The following is a 24,247-nucleotide window of genomic DNA, read 5'->3' as shown; positions in this document are numbered from 1 at the left end:
TTTGCTTGGGGCGGCCAAAAAGCCAGAGCCGGCCCTGACCAGGGGCCTCCTCTCCTGTTTGCACTTTACCAAAATCCGACTGCTGTGACTGGCTAGGCTCCTCTGGGGTAGAAAATAGCTCCTTGCTGCATGCATCTCTGGCCTCCGAGTCATCCTCTGCTTCTGGGTCCCCCTCCCCCTCTTCATCCAAGATTGCCTCCTCCTGGCTCAGTCCACTCTCGACTGGCACGTGAGCCAACGAAGTATCCACAGGGGCCTTCGCAGTGGAGGTGGGGTCACCACCGACTATCGCATCCAGCTCTTTGTAGAACTGGCGCAGCACCGGAGCACAGCACTGGAGTGGCGGTGGGCCTCCCGCACCTTGTGGTAAGTGTTCCTCAGCTTCTTCACTTTTAACCTGAACTGCAATGTGTCCCAGTCATGCATCGTGAAATCTGTCCGTAGGTATCATAAATCCTATGACTGGAGTGCAGCTGGGACTGCACTGCCTCCTCTCCCCAAATGCTGATGAGGTCCAGCAGCTTGGCATTGCTCCAAGCGGGGGATCACCTGGTGCGTGGAGCAGGCATGGCCAGCTGGAAAGATGCGCTGAGACCACGGCATGCATCACCGAGCAAACAGGCAGGGGACTTTCAAATTTGCAAAGGAATGTATGGCGTGGGGCTGACGGTTGGTCACCTGAGGGCAGGGCAGTAGAGTCAAACTGATGACCAGAAAGGCGAGAACAGGCATTGTGGGACACCTCCTGGAGGCCAATCTCAGCACTGTAATCGCAACGGTGTCTACACTGGCACCACAGCACAGTAGCCCCGGTGCAGAAAGCTATACACCTCTCATGGGGGTGGTTTTTTTAGAGCGCCAGAACTGTGCAGTTTCTGCACACTAAGTGGCTTGGCAATGTGTATACCTTGAGAGTTACAGCGCAGAAAGCTGCTTTACTGTACAGAAACTTGCCAGTGTAGACAGGGCCTTAGCCTCTGATCCTATCCTATCCTCATTTTCACTAGATGTCCAATCACTACTAAACTTTTTGGTGAAAACTGAAACAAAAATGTCATTTAGAACTTCTGCTATTTCCACATTTTCTCTTATTGTTTTCCACCCTCTCACTGAGTAACAGGTTTACCCTGTCTTTGGTCTTCCTTTTGCTTCTAATGTATTTGTAGAATATTTTCTTGTTACCCTTTATGTCTCCAGCTAGTTTAATCTTGTTTTGTGCCTTGGCCATCATGCGAAAATATATCATATATTAAAACCTCACTTCATATTTGGTGATGGAATATTAAAACTGTAGATTTTCAAATTTAAAACATTTCCTAGAGGGCTTGTAGGTGTATTAAGGGTATTTAAGACAGCTGTTAATTTTATCAGCAATAAACAGCAAGTATCAAATACTTCCCCATGGAGTGCTTTATGCACTGCAGACTGTGGCTATTCATGTATGTTTTCTGAAGTATTGTGAAGCAAGATTCTTATGAACCCTTTGGAGATTCAAACCCTACTTACCATAATTACATTACTGCACTTCCTTATTACCCAAGAAGCCAGGAGTGGTTTTTAATTTAAATGTTAAGTCACTTTCTAGTTTTCAGAATGATCTGTAATTTGTTTCTTTAGATGAAGCTTAGAAACTAGAGGATGAATAATTAGATGAACAGATGAAATTAAAGGTATAAAGGATCCTCTTATGGCAGTTCTCCCCCTGGACTGTTGTAATGCCATTATTTATCCTTGCATGTTTCCTGTTCTTCCTACTGTAGATGTGTATCTTGTTCAAACAGCAGCAGTAACAATGCTTCCTACTGTTTCACACTGCAGAGAGGAACAAAGAGAGGAACTGAATTCACTGAGTTCAGGCAAGCATGTTCTACCCCCTCTATAAACTCCCCCTTCACCTCAAGAGAAGCTCTTATGCAGGAACACCGCACAATTCTGGGGCATTCTAGGATTTACGGGGCATCAGTCTAGAAAGGGGCAAGATTATTGTGATCTTTTGGCCTGCATAGTTCTCATCTTGGAATAGGGTTGGATCAGTGACTTTCCCCACTGCTGAATATTTATCTTGTACAATTGCTTACTTATGTTTCTTCATTAAAATTCCTTTAATTTCTACCAGGTATGTCACTCACTGGTCTTGACAGCATATTTTTTCCTGTTTCATTCTGGGTAATTTTCTAACAGGCCCCTCGGGTGTAGGCATAGAACCCTGGAACACACATGTTGTGGGTTATTTATTCTGTATATTTTTTTACATCTGGTTCTTTGGCTACACAAATCTATTTTAGTAAATGATCATATAGCACTAATTCTGCTAGAGCTTTCTCAGTGATGGATGGTGGTGCAGACATACACGACAACAGAAAAATACCACCACAGCATTACAAATTTCTACAACTTCTCCCTTCAGTAACATACATATGCCACATGCACCTTCAGATGGCAGTGCACTGTGTCATGTACGTGGCTACAGTCTCCTCCCAATAAAATTGGAGCATAACACCAATAAAACACATTTTCCTAAAAACATTTCCTACTCTGCTGATTTTTGCATGCAAGTGTATAATGTGGCCCATAATTAGCATATTTGAAGTAGATGCCAGCTAGATGTGCTGCTATGCACATGCGCGCGCACGCACAAACACACACACACAAATTCTGCCCCCTTGGCACAATGCGGGGCAGCATTTCACTTCTGCACTAGGAATGTTATTAAACCACTCCCTCCCATTGCACTCTACCAGTGCAGTATGCTACTAGTGCTGTGAATTGCAGTGCTAACCTGGGAAGCTCAGGATGCAGAATCTGGTTTCTGAATTTATTTTTTAAAAGGGATTCCTCCTTTTAATTGTTGACATTGCCATGCATAAAGGCCCAATTGTTTTTTGTGTTTTTGTTGTTGTTGTTGTTGCTGTTTTTTTTTTTAAGTTATTGTCAATGTGAAAAAAAAAGTTTGGGGTGTCTCTTTGGCATACATTAACTCAGTTATTGATTGTTTATTAAAAAGCTTTTACCTGGGGAGAGGGGGAAAAAGCCTATGAAAAGCAGCCAGCTGTGTACAGTATGCTACTGTCTTCAGCCAACATGTAATGCTATTATCCAAAGCCATTTGTAAAGGACACTGTCAAGCATCAGACAAGTATGATAGCTTTCCCAGGATGTTCACCCTTCCTCTTGCGTATCTTCTCTTTAAGGGCAATAATTAAGGTTACTATCAGTGGATACTTTTAACAAACTAATAAACAAAACCCCGACCCAGGAATACTATGGGTTTGATTTTCAGAAGAACTCAGCACTCACAACTGGAATCACATTTTCAAAAGCACTAAGTGGTCATATTCTCAAATGTCCTTTTTGAATATCTGGCCATATGGGGAAAAAACAAAAGGATTAATAGCAGATATAAGTCCAGTCAGAATTGTGAGCCTCAGTCTATTATGGCTAAATCTAAAGTCTGCTGAAGTCAATAGAAGTTATTCCACTTACTTCAATGGGTTTTGGATTAGGCCCTTAGAGTCTAATCCTGCTCACACAAATGAAGGACAAAACTCTCCCTGACTTCCATGGAAGGAGCATCTGTCCCTTAATAGTTTAAATCATAGGCTGCAGAGATCATGCTGAAGATTATAGTTTCTATGAACTGAAGAAGAAGTTATTTCAGTTCCTTATTTCATTTTAAACTGAAGGATATCAATAACAGTATGCGATATGTATAAATTTAAATGTTGCAAGTTGATTTTTGCATCAATAAACATTATACATTAAGCCTTTAAGAGCTCATTCCTATAGTGTAGAAAATCAATATTATGCTTTCATGTATTATGGTACAGTTCATAATCTCATTAATTATTTTAATTCCATCTGGAAAGCTTCAACTTTACAGAAATAAAGGCAAAAATCTGCCGCCTACAACTGGAGTTTACAACCTAGAAAGCATAATTTACCCTCATTTCCACACAATCATTAGCACAATTAACTTTAATGTACTGCAACATTAGACATATTAACATCACAGTGCAGAACACAGTTATCTCCTTATATGCCATGCTCACCTAAAGGCCTTATCCAAAACCCTTTGGAGTCAATGGGAGTCTTTCCATTGACTTCAAAGTGCTTTGGATTAGGCCCTAAATGGGCTAGTAAAGTGTTCGTTCTTTATAGAGGGGAACTCTTCCTCCTTGTAGACTTTTCAAAATATGGGATAATGGCATTTTCAATTTTATATTTCTCGCTTCCATTTTGGCCTCTAAACTGGAAGAAAGTAACTTGAGAAAGTGTCATATATTAGATACCAGTATTATATGGGTAAGATTTTCAAAGCCAGCAAAGGGTTTCAAATGCACAGGTCTCATTAATTGCATGGTGTCATTGAAAATGCAGTCATAATGTGGGGGCAGGAGGAATTTGTACTCCTCTACCATATAGAGTGGTGGCGATGTTTCCGAAACTTGCAAACAGGGAGGGGCCTAGAAAAGGTGGCCTAAAAATTGCCTGCCCTACAACAACTGGCCAGCAAGCCGCGGCTGGCAGTTTAACCCAATCTGCGGCTGAAACCAAAAGCAAAATTTGAGAAAACTTACCATTGGTGTATGGAATGTTCGTACCCTCATGGATCGAGAAGCTGTTGCAAGACCTGAGAGAAGGACAGCTCTCATTGCTCGAGAACTAGTCCGCTACAACATTGATATAGCGGCATTAAGTGAAACAAGATTGCCTGGGGAAGGTTTCTTGAGTGAACCAGGAGGTGGTTATACCTTCTTCTGGAAGGGTAAGACTGAGACAGAGGACAGAATACACAGAGTTGGTCTGGCAATAAAAACCTTATTGATGCATCAACTCCCAGATCTTCCAGTGGGTATCAATGAAAGATTGCTGAAGCTACGCTTCCCACTAAATGCCAAACGTCATATCACCATCATCAGTGCATATGCACCCACTTTAACATGCTCTGACAACTCAAAGGAACAATTCTATTCTCGACAGACTGATCAAGGCCACACCTGTAACAGATAAACTACTCCTACTTGGAGATTTCAATGCCCGAGTCGGGGCTGACAGCGAGAACTGGAAAGGAGTAATCGGGCCACATGGTGTAGGCAAAATGAACAGTAATGGATTACTTCTTTTGAGTCTTTGTTCTGAAAATGACCTGACCATTACCAACACTCTGTTCCGACAAGCGGACAAATACAAAACGACGTGGATGTACCCTAGGTCCAAACAGTGGCATCTGATAGATTATGCCATTGTTAGAAGGCGAGACATCCGAGACGTACTGATTACCAGAGTAATGCGAGGCACAGAGTGCTGGACAGATCACAGATTAGTCAGGACGTCTCTTCAACTCTACATCGTTCCTTCTTGGCACAAACGCCCTAAGCATGTGCGACCTGCTTTCAATATAGCCAAACTGAAGGATGCTCAATGTTTCAACAAATTCCAGAAGAGTCTTGATGACAAATTGACATCCCACGGACAACTGATCGGTACTGTAACCGAAAAGTGGGACCAGTTCAAGCAGATAGTGACTGACACAGCAATAACATCTCTTGGAACAAAGAAAAGAACACATCAGGACTGGTTTGATGAGAACCAAGAAGAAATATGCTCAGCACTGGAAGTAAAGAGAAAAGCCTTTATTGAATGGCAGAATGACCCCTCCTCAGTCTCTAACCGGGACCATTTCAAGTACCTTCAGAGCAAAACACAGAAAGACCTCCATCAGATACAAGATAACTGGTGGGAGAGCAAAGCCAAAGAAATTGAGCACTATGCTGAGACCCACAACCTAAAGATGTTCTTCAGTGCTATTAAGACTGTCTATGGACCTTCTAAATCAAGGACCACCCCATTGCTCTCATTAGACAACACAACGCTGATTAAAGATAAAGAAGGCATCAACGAAAGATGGCGACAACACTTTAGCAACCTTGTCAATAGACCATCAACCATGAATAATATTGTCCTTAATGAAATTCCATAACAACCTGCTCTGACAGATCTTGACTTTCCGCCCACTATAGATGAGATTAAGAAAGCTGTTAGCCAGATGAGTTCAGGGAAAGCTCCTGGAAAAGATGGGATACCAGCAGAGATATATAAAGCAGCAGGTCCAGCAGCACTAGCAGCGTTCCACACCATGATCATCAACATCTGGGAGGATGAAAACATACCACAGGACCTTCGCAATGCTACTATTGTCTCTCTTTTCAAGAACAAAGGCAGCAAAGCAGAATGTGGAAACTATAGAGGCATATCCCTCCTCTCTGTTGGAGGGAAGATCATCGCCCGCATCATCTTGAACCGCCTAATAGCCAGTATTTCCAAGGCAAAGCTACCTGAAAGTCAATGTGGTTTTCGACCTGTCCGGAGCACAGTCGACATGGTGTTTGCTGTCAGACAAATACAAGAGAAGTGCATTGAACAGAACATGCACCTGTATGCTGTCTTCATAGATCTGACAAAGGCGTTTGATACCGTCAACAGGGAAGCCCTTTGGACCATTCTAACACGACTTGGCTGTCCAAGAAAATTTGTCCAGATTATACGCCTTTTTCATGACAGCATGACAGGCGAAGTATTGTCTGATGGAGCCACATCAGCCCCCCTTTAACATCACCAATGGCATGAAACAAGGATGTGTTCTCGCTCCTGTCCTATTTAACCTGTTCTTTGCATGTGTCCTTAACCATTCAGTGAAAGATCTGGACCGAGGTATATACTTGAAATACCGGCACGATGGTTCACTTTTTGACTTCCGTCGCCTGAATGCAAAGACTGAGTGCAGAAACTCCTTCTTGAGGCACTCTTTGCTGACAATTGTGCCCTCATGGCTCACACTGAAAATGATCTTCACCACATTGTCAACAAGTTTGCTGAGGCCTCGCAACTTTTCGGACTAACTATCAGTCTCGGAAAAACAGAAGTTCTCCATCAATCTGCACCTGGATCAAATGCTTCTGTCCAGAGTATCTCCATCGACGGCACTCAGCTGAAAGTAGTGGAGAACTTTAAATATCTGGGTAGTGTCATATCCAGTCATGGATCACTGGATAATGAGATCAACGCACGAATATCCAAAGCAAGCCAGGCACTTGGCTGTCTGCGTGTCAAAGTTTTAAATCACCATAACATCCGGATGTCAACAAAACTGCTTGTGTACAGAGCTGTTGTTCTTTTATCTCTTTTGAACGGGTGTGAAACATGGACACTATATAGGCGTCACATCAAGCAGTTCGAAGCATTTCACATGCGCTGCCTCCATAACATCAAGAAGATCCGCTGGCAAGACAAAGGGCCCAATCTCGAAGTCCTCGAGAGAGCCCAGATGACAAGCATCGAAATGATGATCATGAAGTCACAGCTACGTTGGACCGGTCATGTCAGCCGCATGGATGCCAACAGAATCCCCCGGCAGCTTCTGTATGGTGAGCTCTCCCAGGGCATCCGGCATATAGGTCGTCCATGGAAACGTTACAAGGACACCATCAAAGCCAATCTGCAGTACAGCAGTATCAAACCTAGGGACCTTGAGGACGCTGCCAGCGATAGAACACAGTGGCGTGCAACAGTCAGAAATACCTGCATCGCCTTTGAGGAAGACCGCTGCCAGCGTCTACAAGAGGCACGCGAACGACGTCACAGAGCATCAGCAGCGCACAATCCACTGACCGCGAACTTCCCATGCACCATCTGCAGCAAAATGTGCACCTCTAGAATTGGCTTGTATAGCCATCAGAGGGCACACCATAAGACCAACAACTGATGATCTGCACAGATTTGTCATCATCGGATCGATGGACTACCAAGAGACCAGCTACATACCACACATCTGTACTTTGAATGTAAAATGAAAAGACAAGGAAGGGTTTAATTATTCTCAACAGATATTGTGCTTTAATTTGCATAAGAAATCAATAAGGATACTTTATTATTAATTTATACTGAGCCTTTTGCAAATCTCAAAGCACTTTGCAGAATTAACTATATATTGTACAAAGAGGGATCACTTCCTGTCACTGCCCCTGCAAAATGTAGGCACATCTGGTGAACATCGGTTCAGGATGAAGTTGCATGACAATATGAAATATCTGGATCTGTGCTAAAGTATTAATAAATAATACTTTTTGTATATGGCATCTTCTCCACTATTTTTCAAATATAGTAGCATGGAAGGAAAAGGATCTTCAGCTGTATCAGATCCTGTTTTCAGTTGCTTATAACATTGAAAATTTTTAACTGTTCAAGCTGAAATTTTCTATACTGGGAGTCTGCCTCAGGCTGAATCCTTTTGGAATGTTTCAGCTAAAATGGTCCAGCTTTTTCTCAGAACAAGATTAGGGAAAGAGAAATTGGGCAGTGTGTGGTGAATTAAGCAGGGAATGGCAAGAAGGGGAAAGACAGTCTCATGGTTAAGACAGTTGAATGCTGCCTTGGACAATTGGATTCTATCCCTGCCCCTGCCAAAGAGTTCCTTTATGATAGTGGGTAAGGGTCATGTAAACCAAAATTTTCACTGGTGGCCATTGTTCTTCATTTTCTCTGTACCCAGCTTAACACCTCTGGGGTCTGATTCGCAGAAGCGCTGTGCACTCACGGTGCAACTGAAGTCAACGGGAACTGTTCTTTGAACATACATAGTGCTATAAAATGCTAAGTACTCTGAAAAATCAAGTCTCAAATTGGGCACCCACAATTAGTTGACACCTTCAATAGTTTTTACCTTTAATGTCTGTGCCTCTGTTCTCCATGTGTAAAACAGGGATAATACTACCTCACTGGACAGGGATGTTGTGAAGATGAAGTAATTAACAGTTATAAAGGACTAAGTGCCAGATCATCAAGCGTATTTAAGTGCCTAAGATACTATGATGAGAGACCCATAGAAAAGTCCATAAGGCAATAATTAATTCTGTATTCCATGCAGGATTTGGATGGCATACAGTATATAGAGTATAGAGCTACACATTGTACAATGGGGATAAAACTAAATATTGAATAGCTTCTCATTAAGTGAGCACTATCTATACTATGCAGTGAATGAAGCAGTCCTGTGGAAAAAGTAGTGCTTGATCATATAATTAAAGATTGTATAATAATGCATATGCACAAGAGGGATAATTAATATTGCACAGACGACCTTAATTCTGGCGTTTCCTAAAATTTGAGTGCTTGACTTTGCCACCTTAACATTCTTTTTTTAAAATGTTATATGGCATTTATACTGCTGCAACTTCACCGACTTTCATGGAGTTACTCCTTTACATTGATACAACTGAGTGTAGAATCCAGCCTATAACCTTGAATTTGCTTCCTATTCTCTGATTTTCCATTTCAGCCTGATTATCACTAACTTCTAATGTTTGAGGTGTTCGTTCCCAGACAAGATGGAGCATGCTGTCTTGATAGGAGAAGTGCTGACTCAATTTTTTACAACCCTTATCAAAGTTGAGAGCGTATGTGTGGGGGAAATCTCAGCTTTGTATTGTGCACAGCTATTGATGATATTGTCCACATTCATGGGTTTTATCTACATTTAACTGCCTCTTCTGCACGCTCAGTGCAGTGAAATATTGGAAAAGCCTCTTTAATGACTAATGGCAAGAAAGGTGTTTCCTAATAAATATCTGGAAATTCCTTGGACTCTTTGTCAAGTGGATATAGAAACACTATTAGTGCTCTCTCTCTCTCTCTCTCTCTCTCTCTCTCTCTCTCTCTCTCTCTCGGAACAAGAGATTGAGAGAATTTCCACTATCACCCTCCTGTTCTATAGCTCTGCACATACCCTGGTTTGTTAGCTAGGAGGTGTCTTTTCCCTATCTCCTCCATAGTGTCTGTGATTTGCAGGATCATTTGCTAAACATTACAACACATTCTTTAACTCAAGCTGCAAGGCTGAGATTTTTGTGTTGCTTCTTTAGTAGTTTAACCTCCACAAAAAATAAAGGCAGAATAGGTTTTGTTTGAAATTTGGTTCACCCATATTTGGATCTGTTCGGCAATGCTCATAATTACAGTGCACCATCATATTGCTTTAACTCATTGTGACCTGGTTGAGAACACATTCCAGACTCAGGGGATTTCTATTCCTCTAGCCATACTGACTCCTCTACTCTGACTAATTTCCCCTTTCCTAGAAATTCAGCACCTTATCTCTCCCATGCCTCCCAAACAAATAAAAATAAAACCGTCACCAACAAAATTTGCAAATCTGTCCCCACTTTTCACCGGGTTCATTTTCTTGGATGTTATATCCCTGTTCCCAATCCATCAGACAGTTGTGCCTGTTACACTACAAGCCCTCCAGAGCAGGAATTGCCTCTTCATCTCTGTTTGTATTTCACTCACCATAATGGAGTCCTAGTCCCAGTAGAGGATTTCAGCCTCCACCATAGTATCAGTGCTTTTTAACAGAAGAATAGAGGTGTTCAGTGCTTTCTGTCCACATATTGCTTTGAAAACTTTTACTAGAATGTAAAGGACACTCATTCATGTATATTACTTTCATCACCTGCTTAATAAGAAAGTTATATTGCTTTCTAGATGTCAGGCTGTACAGCACAACGCAAAATATTGGATAGAGAAATTGAAAAAATCCAGCAAAATAAAACTGATTAAACTCTTATGCCTATCCTACTTGGTGGCAATGTTTAATGAATAAAAATCAGCAGGACTTGGTGTTAAAAATATATTCAAAAATACATCTAGAAGAACTAGCTACATATCACAATGCTTCATAGCAGAACGGAGCAGAGATTAATAAGGCATTTCCAACTATATTTTTTAATATCACAATGAAAACAAAACAAAACACTATTTAAGAAAATTCACTTAAGTATTATCTGTTTTCTTTCACTCTTCAATGGGAGACTGGTAGAGGAGTGTCTGAATTACAGCCTGACCTTTGTCACCCAACTAATTAGAATCACGTCCACCCACAGCAACGTAGTATCAAAAACCTGTAGTAAATTAGACCCAACTAATGAAAAGTGTCCCATTTCATTTCACAGTGCAACAGCTACATGAGTAATTAATATATATTATAGCACATAATAAACGTAGGTTAAAATTAATTTTTCGGTTTGAGGCTTAACACTAGGTCTAATGACTGCAGTGTATGATAATTCACCTAGTTTGGGTAAGTAGAATTTAATGTTATCCATTTTATAAATAATTACACACAGGTTCCTAGTTCATAATTGCTTAATTAACAATGTGACAAATATATGCAGAGGATCTTCACCAACTCTTCTCTGTGCTTTTAATTAACTGTTGATAGATCTTGCATTTCAAGTTAAAGCTTCCATTTAAACACTAGGGATAGAGGTGTGGTTTGGTGAGGCCTCCACTGCAACATTGTCATAATAAATGAAGGGCCAAGGTCTTCTGAGGCTTGAAGACTGAGTATAGTAGTGATGAGTTGACCTGGTCCCACTGAAGTAAACAATACTACTCCGTCTAATAAAGTTAAGCATGTGCATAAGTGTTTGCTGGATCAGAGCCTTAGAGAAGTCAGGATATTTTAGGACGTGGTGGTGCAACGGCTATGTTACTATCAGTCCACCAACTACATCTTCCTACCTCTCGATACACATTTACAAGACAGGACAGTTTATGTAAAATATTGCTCTATCCCATAATCTTGCAGGACTTTTTTTAGGCTCAGAATTACCTTCTTCTGTCATGAGGTAAATTCTCCAAATTTAGGACTCACTTCTGTAAGGTGCTAAGCACTCCTGGGAGTAGCTGATAGCCTTGACCACCCACTGACTTCAGTGAGAATTGAGGGTGTTCAGCACCTTGCAGGATCAAGCCAATAGTCTGTCCGTGGTTTATGAGCTAGAGGCAGGCAGTACTGTATCAAGCTCATGGTGCCAGGAGGAAGCAAGCAAATACAATTAAACTAAATTAAAATGTGGAACTTTGAATGTAAATATTCCACCCCCACCTCCACCCCAAGTGACCTGACCACAAAGGGAGTCTACCATTTTAAAAGATATTTTTGGTATTTACATTTTTTGTTCTGTTCTGTTGTCCTTCCTTGGGTGTTCCGCCTTCCCCAGCTTGATGCAATACTTTTGACAGGTTTCTCACAAAAGCTTCATGGGCAAAACTATCAAAAGATTCTTACTGCATGCCTCAGTTTTGGGGTTCTCAACCTGATACCTGATTTTCAGAGGTGCTGAGGAGTCACATCCCCATTTGAAGTCAACTAGAGCTGCATTTCCTCAGCATCTTTAAAATCAGGCCCCAAGTGTTTCAAGTTGGGCTCCCCTAAATGGAGACACCCAGAATTACCAGTCACCTATGCAAATGGTGCTTCATGTCAGGGAAGATGGGTGCTCTCCAAGGTTGGAAAGCCAAATAAAAAAATATATCCAAAATATCTTGATTAGGACATCTAGCTATACATTCATCTGCACAACTGCTGCTGCTTCTCTCTTCCTCCCCCTGTTTGTGTCTGGTTTAACTAAAATAGGAAATAACATAGCACTTCTATCCTAGTCTTTGTGCACTGGGTAAGAACAGAATTTTTATTTCATACATCGTTTTCAACTTGCTACAGCTATTCCACAAAGTCAGTCTACATCCTGTGTCCTAAAGACATAGGGCTGGATTCTGAGCTGGTGTAAATCAACATGATTTGATTGAAGTCATCAGAGCTGCACTGATTTACAGCAGCTAAGGATCTGGCCAAAAGTCAGTAAGAATGAGAAATGTTTTCCCATTGTTTTTCCCCATATTCTTAAGGGCTGCTGCATAGATCCAATGAGCATTGATTCCATTCCAGTCTACAATGCCAAGCTACCTGAGCTATTGGATACAAACATACAGCTATGCCAATGTTAACCTTATCTAGAAGATGAATTCTTTTCATATGATGCCTGTGTTCTTCTGTACCTCATTGAGATCTTGTCTCCCCAGACTGCTGCTGCGAAATGGTAATCTCATAATAAGCTCCATCTCTATACATGTCAAACCTAATGGGAAAAGAAAAAGAAAACATTAAAAAGTTAACTACCATTTCTGTGGTTCCTGCTCTGAGAAGTACTTTTTCAAAGTGGCGTGTGCCTGCTTTATTGGCATGACTTTCAGTGACCTCAGTGGGGAGGCACGTGTTTAAGTCTCACACATGCTGCTTTGAAAACTTTCCCCTTAGCGTATTAGAATCTCAGCAGGTTATTTCTACAATTCCGCTTTGATTGGTGACCGGGAGGCTACCATTATTTCTGCTACTGCTGTTCTTATAGCACAATAACACAAGAACACATTGGGAGAAAAAATCAGTTACACTTCACTTAGAAAATATTAAATATCTTTGTATGAATTTGTAATTGACTTATAACATAGGTACAGGAAACTTTTATCCAGGAGTATCTGGAGACACTGGGTCTGATTTTGAAAGATAATCTCTAATTTTCTGGGCACCATTTTGCAGCAACAATTAATTGTACCCACAAAATTGCAGGGGAAAATTTTATCATCTACATAAAAGAGATGGGGCAAGAGATGTGAATATTTTCTTCTCCTTTTCCTTTCCTCTCATATTGCAATGTCTTAGTGGCATGATCTTACAATATCAAAAGTAGTCAACTGGGCAGTACAGCAGGAGCCTTGTCATGTGGCTCCACCTGTCCCTGGAGTCCTTGTTTCCAAGTATCTTTCTTCTATCCATTCTTCTGTGGATTCTGTCCTACTTATTCTGGCCAACTCTCACCCATTCATCACTGCTTAGTTCCAACCCTTAACCACTAATCTAACCTTTAGTAGTATTCCTTCCCAGGGACTACCGGACCATCTAGTCTGAGGTGTATATCACAGGCCAGAAACACCACCCAGCACCCACAAACTATACCCAAACAGTTGAAATTAGATCAAAGCATTACAGCCCACAGGAGACTAGACTATTATGTGCCACAGGCAGAGAATAGGAGGGATTGAGATGCACAAATGCTTGGGACCCCACAATGTCAGGGAAATGAGCTAGTACATTAGTTAATCTCCCTTTCCCAACCACACTGTTGCCCTCTGGCCCATTTCCTGCACTGCCATAAAAGCTCCTGAAGTCTGGAGCTGCTGATGTCATATGGGCGCATGAAACAGTAAAGGCAAGTCCTGGTGCTCCCGGAAGCTATTGCTGTTGGCTCTCTACTCAAAGGGAGTAGCTATTATCAGATGTCCCTGGAAAGTCCTGATGGAATTCTGTCCCCATGTGGCACTGCTGGATGCACATCAGTGGCCACTGGAGACCAAGGGTAAAATTCAGGCTTTGTTAAATGGCATAACTCCCATTGACTTCAATGGGGGCAGGATTTCACCTCCAGTGCCCCCATAATCTGAGTCCATGTGTGTGGTTGTAGAGGACCTAGTCATCCCACTCACATCAGTCTCCTGGTGCTCCTGGCAGCTGTGAGTATTTGAGAGTTGGCAGGCTGCTGGTGGGACTCTAGTCCCTTGTGCATTTGTGAGTGCCCAGAAGCCCCCATTGTTTCACGTCAAGTCATGTGCATTGGGTATAACACTCAAGATTTGCCCCCACCCATGATGTCCTACAGCTCCTCTGAACTCTCACATGTCCAGCTGGGATGCAGATTCTGAGTACAGTTACCCTTCTACACACCTATTGTCCCTGCCTGTGGCACTGGAATTGCCAGCTCTCCTCCCTTGTTTCCCTGCTCTCTGCTCCCCCTGCTGGACAGCAGACAGTAAAACAGAGCCACTGGGGAGTGGAATTGGTGGTGGTAGCTAGCATAAGCTGTTGCAGTACTAATGGGTAGGTCAGAGGAAAAGAGCTAGGTAGTAGGAAAGGGGAGTAAAACTGTGAAAAATGGAGCACAATTAGGGGAAAGGATTGATGCCACTATTGTTCTGAAAAGGCATTTGTATCCCTGCCATTGTCACTCAGGGAGCTCATCAAAACTTGACAGCTTTGCTCTTCCCTCCCTGCCCCCACCCTGTACACTCCCACTTCACTTAGGGGTCCACATTGCAGCAAGAAACAACATTTTTTAAGCTTGGAACAGTGCTATAAGAACAAGGATTTTGGAATATATTGAGCAGAGCTTAGCAGCTCAGGAGTCCTTTGCTAAAAGCATTGGGACCTCTTCCTCACTCAGTGTGCTTGTTAAACAAAACTAAAACAAACAAAAATATGGATTAACTTGTTAATGGGAAAATTCCCCTTTGAATAGATTCCTATACCTATACTTTTTTAAAGTACAGGAATCAAAGACTCTGGGCTCTTGAGGAGTTGGGAAGCTAAGCCAAAGTAGAGACCACTTTAATGAAAATACAAATGATAACTGCTGGCCAGGAAAGGAAATACAGAGAAGGAAGATTAAAGTCACACTTGACATTTGCACTACACAGTCACATACAGATTAGAATAATTCACCATCTTCTTTTAACCTACGTGGTTAATTTTTCACATGGTACTCAGAGAGAAGGGTCTTGCCCTCATATGCTTCCTGAACAGAAGTCCCTCCATGCTGCCAATGACCATACTCATATTGAAACTTAATGCTGGGATCTTCTAGCTCGTTGCAAAAAAATGGAGTAATTAAGCACTCACAGCAAGTCTGTGAGGTGGATAAGTCACTATTAAACCTATTTACAGGTGGCTAAAATGAAGCACAGAAAGGTTATGTGATCTGTGATGCTTTGTTAGTGGCAGAGCTGCAACTATAACTCGGAAATTGTGACACCCTGTCTCTTGGCTTACCCACTAAGCACAGCCCTTCTTTGTATTCGGTGCCAAGTTCTGCTGCCTCACACCAAATGTGTGGCAGAGATGTAACAGAAAGCAAAAGTTGGCTCAGTGTGTTCAGCTCTGGTGATTGCTAGAGCCTTAGGACACACCAAATGGGTTGGGAGGAGGATTCATGAGAGAAAATCACTTCACAACACAATTTGAAGATTTATTTTCCCCTGCTGTCCCTTTATAATTCCTCTTTATAGTTCAAATCCTTACAATCCTCTCTGCCTTTTCACTAGAGCAATTAGACAGATCTGCTGAAAGCTGATCAGATACAATTAGGTGCAATCCTGGGCATTTTTCTAGAGGCAGTTTTTTTTATAGTGTGTTAATATCCCAGCAGGATTTTTTGGGATTGTAAAAAATGGGAGCATGTCACCAGTTTAGTTACAAACATGTTTTGCAATAGCAGTGACTGAATTAGAAATTAGATTAGAGGGGAAGGATGGTCCAATACATTTAGAACACTAGGGTCAAGAGACTGGGGCTCAATGTCCTGCTCCACTCCATTCTTCCTGAATGACCTTGGGCAAGATACTTAGACTCTGTGCCTCACTTTCCTGTCAGAAAAATGAGGATAATCACACTTCCCTACCTCCCAGGGGTGTTGTGAGATAAATATATGAACGGCTGGGAGGTGTTCAGATAAGGTGGTAACGTTATCAAATGTTATCAGAGATGAATGGGCTCCTCCATCTTTCAGCTCCCTATGGACAGTGATAATCAGATATGAGTTAAGGTAAGTCATCTACTTTCACTTGGGTGAAGCATTGTAAAAAGTGAGGAGGGGAGAGGAAGGAAAATGGCTAACCAGAAAAAAAGGTCCATCAAAACTAAGAGCAGAGCTCAATGAGGCCACGTGATGAGCTGTCAGCAATTTCATAAGAACCAAGCAAAGAAATATGAGAGTGATTAGACAAAAAAAGCTTCTGTTCATAACAAACACTTGGGCACCAGGTTAATTCTGTGTTTCAGTTCAGCAGTCAGTTAGAAAAGTAAAAGGCCCATAGATCTGTGTCAGGTGTTGCAAATGGAAAATAGTAGCCCTTGCAATTCACAGGTAAACTGCCAAACAGTGTGAGAAATATTGAACCCGCCCTGCTTAATAGTAACATGTATTTTTTTAAACTCTGCTGGAGCTTCTGGCTAGGTGGAACTATAGTGGTTATGTACAGTTCCAAATGAAATTATTCCCTTCCAATGGGTAGTCGATGCCTGGTTTACTGCCATTACACCTGTCTGAGTAGCTGAGAGCCTGGAAGCCCTAGCTTTCAGCTCCTTGGTGTAGTGTGAGGACATATAGACAAAGAGACATGCTTTAAGCAGCAACTGGAGAACTTCCTACAAGAAAGTTCCTATGTTTATTAAACTTCCCACTGCAACACATCCTGGTCCTCTCTGGGAGCTGTGGAGGACCAGAAACTCTATAATGATACCACATCTCCCTTCTGTATTATAACAAACATAAAATAAATTCAAAACCAAAGTATATACACATAAGAGTTAAAAATAAACTTCAAATACCTTAAAACTATTTACACTACTATGACACCATATCGATTGTATTTCAATAGTCCTGAGCAGTATTCTAAAGATCAGGTCTTTGAGGGAGGTTGATCAGTCTTCCAGACAATGTATTTACTTCTGTTGAGTTTGTGCCTGAAGTTCGCTGTTAAGGGGGGCTCGCTTGATGACAGAAGACTGGCAGGTCCAAGCTCCTTTCGTTGTTGTGTTGGGAAATATTGAAGATGGATCAGATTCCAGAAGGACTTCTCTGGAGGAGTCTCCGCTAAGTAGGATCTGGGAGTTCTGAACAGTTCCAAACTTTTGTCCTTGGTCTCAGTTCAGATAGTGTTTTTGTTCTGTACCAAATGCTGAAGCTTGGTTGCTGCTGAATTTTCTCACTGACCTTATGCATTAGTTAAATTACAGAAAAAGACTGCTGTGTGTCCTTCTGTAGTTGAAATAAGACTCAGGCATACCAGGGCACGGGCAATTTTTATTTTATAGAAAGAATCTATTTTGCCTGATGTATCTGTCTTGTAGGAGTCAGTTATCTGCTACTAATTTCTCCCTTCCTGATCATACAGATTGTGTAGTTTTGGGGGAAATACTGTTGGGGCATAAGTACAAATATTTCACACATCAGGATATGTATGTAAGAGGCTAGTTATAATATGATACATGTTGCTGTAGCCTGATCAGTTATAACACTTACTTATTGGGCTGCAACATGCACTTGTCACAGAGGACAGGTTCTTTTTCAGGCAGCTACTTAGAGTTAATTGAGAAGATAAAATTTGGTGAAACACACACACACAACCTTTATGAGCTTTATCAATTCATACAGACAAATGCAATTGAAATGATAGAAAATCAATATATGTAAATGTAAGAACTGTATGGACACCATTGGAAACAAAGACAGAAGGGAAAGTAAGTGGAGGCTATCAAAAGGGAGGTCCTCATTCAATATACACAGTCTTGGTGACCCAATGAATCTAAGAAAATGGAATTAAACTGAACATTTTATACCTCAGCTTTATGTAACCTTCCAGATATATAGCCATATCGGAGCAATTTTCATGACCATAAGAAGATGAATACCCACCCGTTACCATATATGGCATTCCAGCTTTCCATAGCTACACATTTATTCATGAATATTGCTAAACTACATCACACATTCTTAATAATTCCTATATGTTATTGTGATCTAACTACCTAGTTACTGTCTGGCAACCAAATTGTTAGCATTCTCACCTGCAAAACTCCCTTCTTGCGGAATTCTGAGATGTACAATATTTTTTGTAGTTACTTGGTTGTCTCTCAAAATGAGAATGCAGAATTTGTGACCTGCTTTTATCTTCTTGGGCCTAACAGCTTTTGGATAGGTACAAGAACAGTAGGTTGATAACTATTGTATAAATATCAACTAGAATATTTCCTGAAGTGTACAATATGTATTGTTCATACAGCTAGCTGTCAATATATGCACGCTTTAGAAACTGAAATATAGTTTAAGAAAAAGATTCTGAAGAAGTTTGATATCCTACTTTTTCTTTTATTATAAAACTGTTCCAAAACATATTTCAACACTATAATTCTAATCCATCAAGTTTCTTTGTATCCAAGATGATATTGTAGTGCACCTCCTCTGACAAACATTCTTAGTGGCTTTAAATGAACAACTTTGTGAATTTTACCAAGTCCAGACATATCAGATCCTCTGACCCTCGGCACCCCTGTACTCTCACTCTGTACACTACTACAATGAAATGATATTTGAACAAAATATGCCTTGTGAGGCATCAAGTGAAACCTAATAACATGCTGGTTATTAATATCACTGTACAATGTAGTTATGAACTGATATATGAAGTTATGAATGCCCTCTGTTTGATGTTACTAGAACATGTTTAAGACAAGTCAGCCTAGCCTAGGTAAAACTGATAAACAGGCCTGTCCTATGCAAAAGAATGGGGGTTTACCTCAATTTACATATTAGAAGTAAACAAAGCTATTGAGATAAACCACTGGGTGTCATCCTGTTTCTGAATTGGAGAGACAGAATTAACATGGCTCCTGCACTCCAGAGAAACACAGGAGATTGAATCCACAGGAGGCCTTCCTGACTTGAAAGACAAAGGTATTTCTTTGGGGATATTAGAAACACAGAGAGAGACTCCATCTTTATCCTTCACTTCAGGAGGCAAAGAAACCAAGTGATTTGATCTCTGTAATGTGTCCTGGCCAGGCCGGCCAGTAAAAAGCTGGAAAGGAGACTGTATAAAAGAAACTAACTTGAACAAGAACCATATCTTGTTAAACTAAGTTTTAGATTTTTAGATGCGTTTTCAATTTTATCTGCTTGTAACCATCTCTAGCTTTCTCTCTCTTACTTGGTAGCACTTAATCCATGCTCTTTTGTTAATAGCCTTATTTTACTTTTACTATAAACCAATTCAGTGCTGTGATAGAAGGGAATGGTGTATTTATCCCAGTTAAATTGATGAACTGCGAGGTATTGACTCTTTAACAGAGCAATGCACTTAATGTCTTCTGTGAATGCATAGTGGTAGGGGCTGTGCATTGCAGAGATATATCATTAAGGAGCTTGGCGACTCAAGTTCACTGATTGTTACCTGCTAGGTGAGGTTTGGGCTGGGAGAGCCTTGAGGAATTTGCAGGTGAGGAAGACAGACTGTAGTGTCTGGGCGCAGACACACAGTCTATTCACCAGCAAAAATCACTCTGTCTGAGGCAATGTGGTATCACCAGCAGCGTGTTACAACTTGTTAGGGCCAGATTCTCAGCTGGTATAAATTGGAGTCGATCCATTGACTTCAGCTGAGGACCTGACCTGGTATCTTTTGTCCATGTAGGAACATGGGGCACTTAATCCAGTCCCTTGCTATCAGTGTGCTGATAAATTGTATAGTCAATTGCTTGGCCATGCTTTGGTTAATTATTTCATTATGAAATATACTCAAGAGACCAAATAACCAATGTCAGTCAGGTTTATTAATATGGTACAGGGAAAAGGTACTATACAATCCCAGTCTCTGAAGAGCAGTGTGCAGCGATGTTACATTCACTGTTCACAGGTGTACTCCCCAAAGTTACATCCCTAAAGCCATGTATTTAAGCTCTACTTGTTTACCAGTAAAAGGTACTATATACATCACCTGAAACTGAAGTTAATTAATTACCTTTTAACTTGTTTGTTTCTGGTACCATGACATACCCCTATATCATTTGTTCTGAACCCAAGCATTCCAGGTCATGAAACACCCTTATCTTTGTTCTGAGCACTTGCATTTCAGGTATTAAGGGGCAGGAAGACATCTCCTAGGTTTGTGTGACTAACTCCTTTCCTGTTGCTATGAGGAAATAATCATATGTCCTGATATTGACAGTTTTCCTATCTGCTCTAGCCAAAGCTTATTTCAGCTAGTGCAAGGTGTTATGGGATACATAACACTCGTGACTTCTATGGCAGTAATGAGTATGAGATCTTATACAATGGAATGGCAATAATTTGGATTATTTTTAAGCATATTACTCTATACTATCACATTTCACTATGAATGTTCATAGCCTGTTGATTTATCAAGGGCCTGTTCCAAAGTCATTAAGTCAGTGGGCTTTGGATTAGGCCCCAAAATTGCAACATGCATTTCAAAATGTAGAATTCTTTTGACTAAGCTGTTATAAGAAAAGACTTGAAAGATTTTTTGTTGTTTTTAGTTGTCAGGTTAAACCATGTCTGAATGCTGACCTGTTGCCAGACTTACCACATCTATTTGTCTGCTCAGTTACACTTTCCTCATATATTGGTATGGAAGAACCATTGTTCCATTCAATTTGCTCACCTTCATGGTCTTACATTACTTTGATGTGATTTTACATGCCCCTGCTTTGCACATAAATGAAAAGTCTAGGCTCAGGACCCGGACTGTAGACTAATAAATAATACAACAGTACATCTGCATGGTTCTGCCTATCAGAAAGAGCACTGACATCGATTTATTTTGATACTCTCACTGTCCCTAGTGTTTCACTGCCTTGATATTTTCTTTTCTTAACTTGAGTTGTTCAGACAGGGGGATTTGTACAAATACTTTCATATTGCTTTTACTAATTTCAGGCAATCGTTCATAAGTGTTCTATAATAAATTTCTTAGAAAAATATTTGCTTCTGCTTCCCCCTAACACCCAAATCTCTTGTTCAGACCACTGGAGCAGCCACTGGTGGGAGGAACATGGGTGAGTTGGGATGGAGCAGCAGAGTTTGTCAGCCTTTCTTGTGGGCCACAAACAGATGTTATAAATGGAAGGATGGATCAGTCACCAGCGACTGGATGTGGGGTTGAAGCCAGAGGCAAGCAAACACAGCTGTATTGTCTCTGGGTTGTGTTACTTTTCTTCTTGCCTCACCTGAGACTTGAACAGACCACCTATTGTCTGCAGTTCCGGTTCTGGACCAGCCTTAAGGAATGAAGTGAGAAGAAGAGCCGCAAGGAAAGAGAAATTAGAGATTTTGGTCGAGTAAGACAAAATGAGGGAGATGCCCAGGGTGTGGAGAGGACTCACTTTCAATTGGTGCTTAGGGATCCATCCTAGTGGACCTAGTCAATTTTAATGTTCCATCATCACTCCAGCTCCTGAAAAAAATAATACTGATCCCATACAAGAAGATGGTGAAAACTGCTGAAGTCTTTTCAATCATGTTCCCTTCTTTTCTATTGAGACTTGTTTCTCAAATCCTAATAATACTGTCTGCTGTCAGATCAGCAATCTCCTGTTATTAAGCACGGGTGGATCATCTAATCAAAGGAAACATCTTATTCCTGGGTCGTGAAGACTGATTGTAATTAATTATTGGCAGCAGTTCATGCTTAATAAATTTGGGCTATAAAGATCACAACTCTCTCCCACATACCCACTGTGTGTATATTTTAAGTTCTGAGCATTTGATAATGAGCATCATGCATGCTGTTTAACTTTTTGAAGCATAACTTCAGGAAAACAGAATTCTCCTGGCAATTTTCTTTAGCATGAAGGGGAATGATATGCCAAATTTTGTGTGCATGTTTGTCTTTAAAGAAGATCCCTTGACAGAAACTGAGATTTAAATAGGAAATTTAAAACACAAAGAGTTTGAGCACTCAGAGAGAGCTGTGGCCCACAGGTATCAAAAGAAATAACATCCCTGGGTCAAATTCTGTCTACTTACATTGATTTTATTTCTTTTAATTAAAAATTATATTGCCTTGCCATAGCAGTAAGTGGGATCAGAAGGAACTGATGTAAGCATGGCAGGTGAATAAGACACAACACACATTTAATATGGTTTAAGTGCAGGATTTAGGTTTATTTAACCACTTAAATAAGCACAAATAATTGTAAAAGGCTAAACATAGAACTGGTAAAAAAAACTGCCTCAACAGTTTTCCTTCAGAAAATGTAGTTTAGTCTAAATCAAAATGTTTTTTCAGGAATGTGTTGATTTTGACCAAATTTTAGATAAACCATTTCATTTGATAATGTCAAAATGTTTTCTTCCGATAAAACAAAAAGTTTCATTTCAAATTTATTGTTTTGATTCTTTTTTTTAGACTTTTATATTGCAATTAATATTAATTTTAACATTATATATAGTATATTTAATGTTACATGCATATATAAAATAATATTTTTAATATTATGTTTTGACATTATTGAAATGAAACAATTCTATATTTTCAGAATTTTAGTTTCATGCAAAATGGCAACATTTTGACTTTTCACTATAATTCAGAATGAAAACAAATTTTGAAATGTCAGCATTTACCCACAGAACGTAAATTCCACTTTCCAATCAGCTTTAATTAATTACCCCAGCATCCTCCTCCAGTGTGGAATGTATCATTGGCTGTATAGTGCCCATTTTACATGGGGAGGCTAACCTTAGCTCCTGCTTTTAATCCAATCCATAGGCTTAAATATCCCCATACATCCTTGACTAGTGCAAGAGCTCAGCATCCTGACAAAGGGTAATTCAATTTGTGCAACACCCTCTCCTGCATACCACAGCAGGTCCTAAACAAAGGCTTCCCACTCCTATACTACTGTTTGGTGACCGTAGGCTGGATCCTGTTACCACAGCAATTCTATACTGGACGCCTACCCCAAAAAGTTGTAATAAGTATAATATGCCAAAATGCCACTTGAGTAATTCCCACATATATTGGAAAAGATGTTCATGCCAATCTGAAGTGTGAGAAAAATTCCTCCTGACCCCATCAGGTGATTAGTGACTAAACAAAGCATGCCAAGAGACTTAGCATAGGTAATCCAGCACCAGCTATGGGTAACAAGTCACATGCCCTCCCACCCCATCTCTCCTCACCCAGCTCCATGCCGATAATAGGAATGCAGAAGGAGAGGGGTCCCTCCTCCTGCCCTTAAGGATTCCAGAGGTCTGTATTCCCCAGCTGGCCAATTGAACCCCCATCCCAGTGAAAAGAGACAGATAGCAGAAGGAAGTGGTAAGTACATTGTCTGGAGATTTGATGTGAATGCACACTGTACACACTTTGATTTCAAGTATCAATGTGTAACAAAAGAACTAAATAAAATGAATCCTTTCTTGTAATAGCATAGAATGGACGACAATAATGATGTGCAAACCTCACAGGGATATATAGTATAATTTAGATTTAAAAAAGTAATCAATCATTGGGACGCTTATCTGAGCCATGCCCATGGCTACTGAGTCTTCAGAAGCGGGATGGAAATCCTCAAGAACAGGCTTTTTTGTGAAATTTCCACTGCTTCAGTTTCCTGACCTGGTTTGGGTAACTACCTGGAAATTGGAAGTGTAAGAAAAATCCCAAATATCCAAACATTTGAGAACTTGATGCTCAAATGAGTTCGTTCTGGAAGTGCCAGCTGGTTACACTTTAAAGACTTAAACTGCAGATTGGGTGCAGATTTATTGAACTCATCTGT

At 40.6% G+C, this 24,247-nt stretch overlaps 1 pseudogene; it reads left to right on the top strand.

Annotated features, from left to right (window-relative positions):
- Positions 1–6,746, top strand: part of LOC112115284 — a 14,660-nt pseudogene extending 7,914 nt beyond the window's left edge.
- Positions 6,747–24,247: the final 17,501 nt, after the last annotated feature.

The sequence above is a fragment of the Terrapene carolina genome, unplaced genomic scaffold (assembly GCF_002925995.2).
Source record: "Terrapene carolina triunguis isolate 2854851 unplaced genomic scaffold, T_m_triunguis-2.0 Scaffold210, whole genome shotgun sequence".
Lineage (NCBI taxonomy): Eukaryota > Metazoa > Chordata > Testudines > Emydidae > Terrapene > Terrapene triunguis.
The sequence above is the reverse complement of the archived record's forward strand: the minus strand, read 5'-3'. Positions and strand labels throughout refer to the sequence as shown.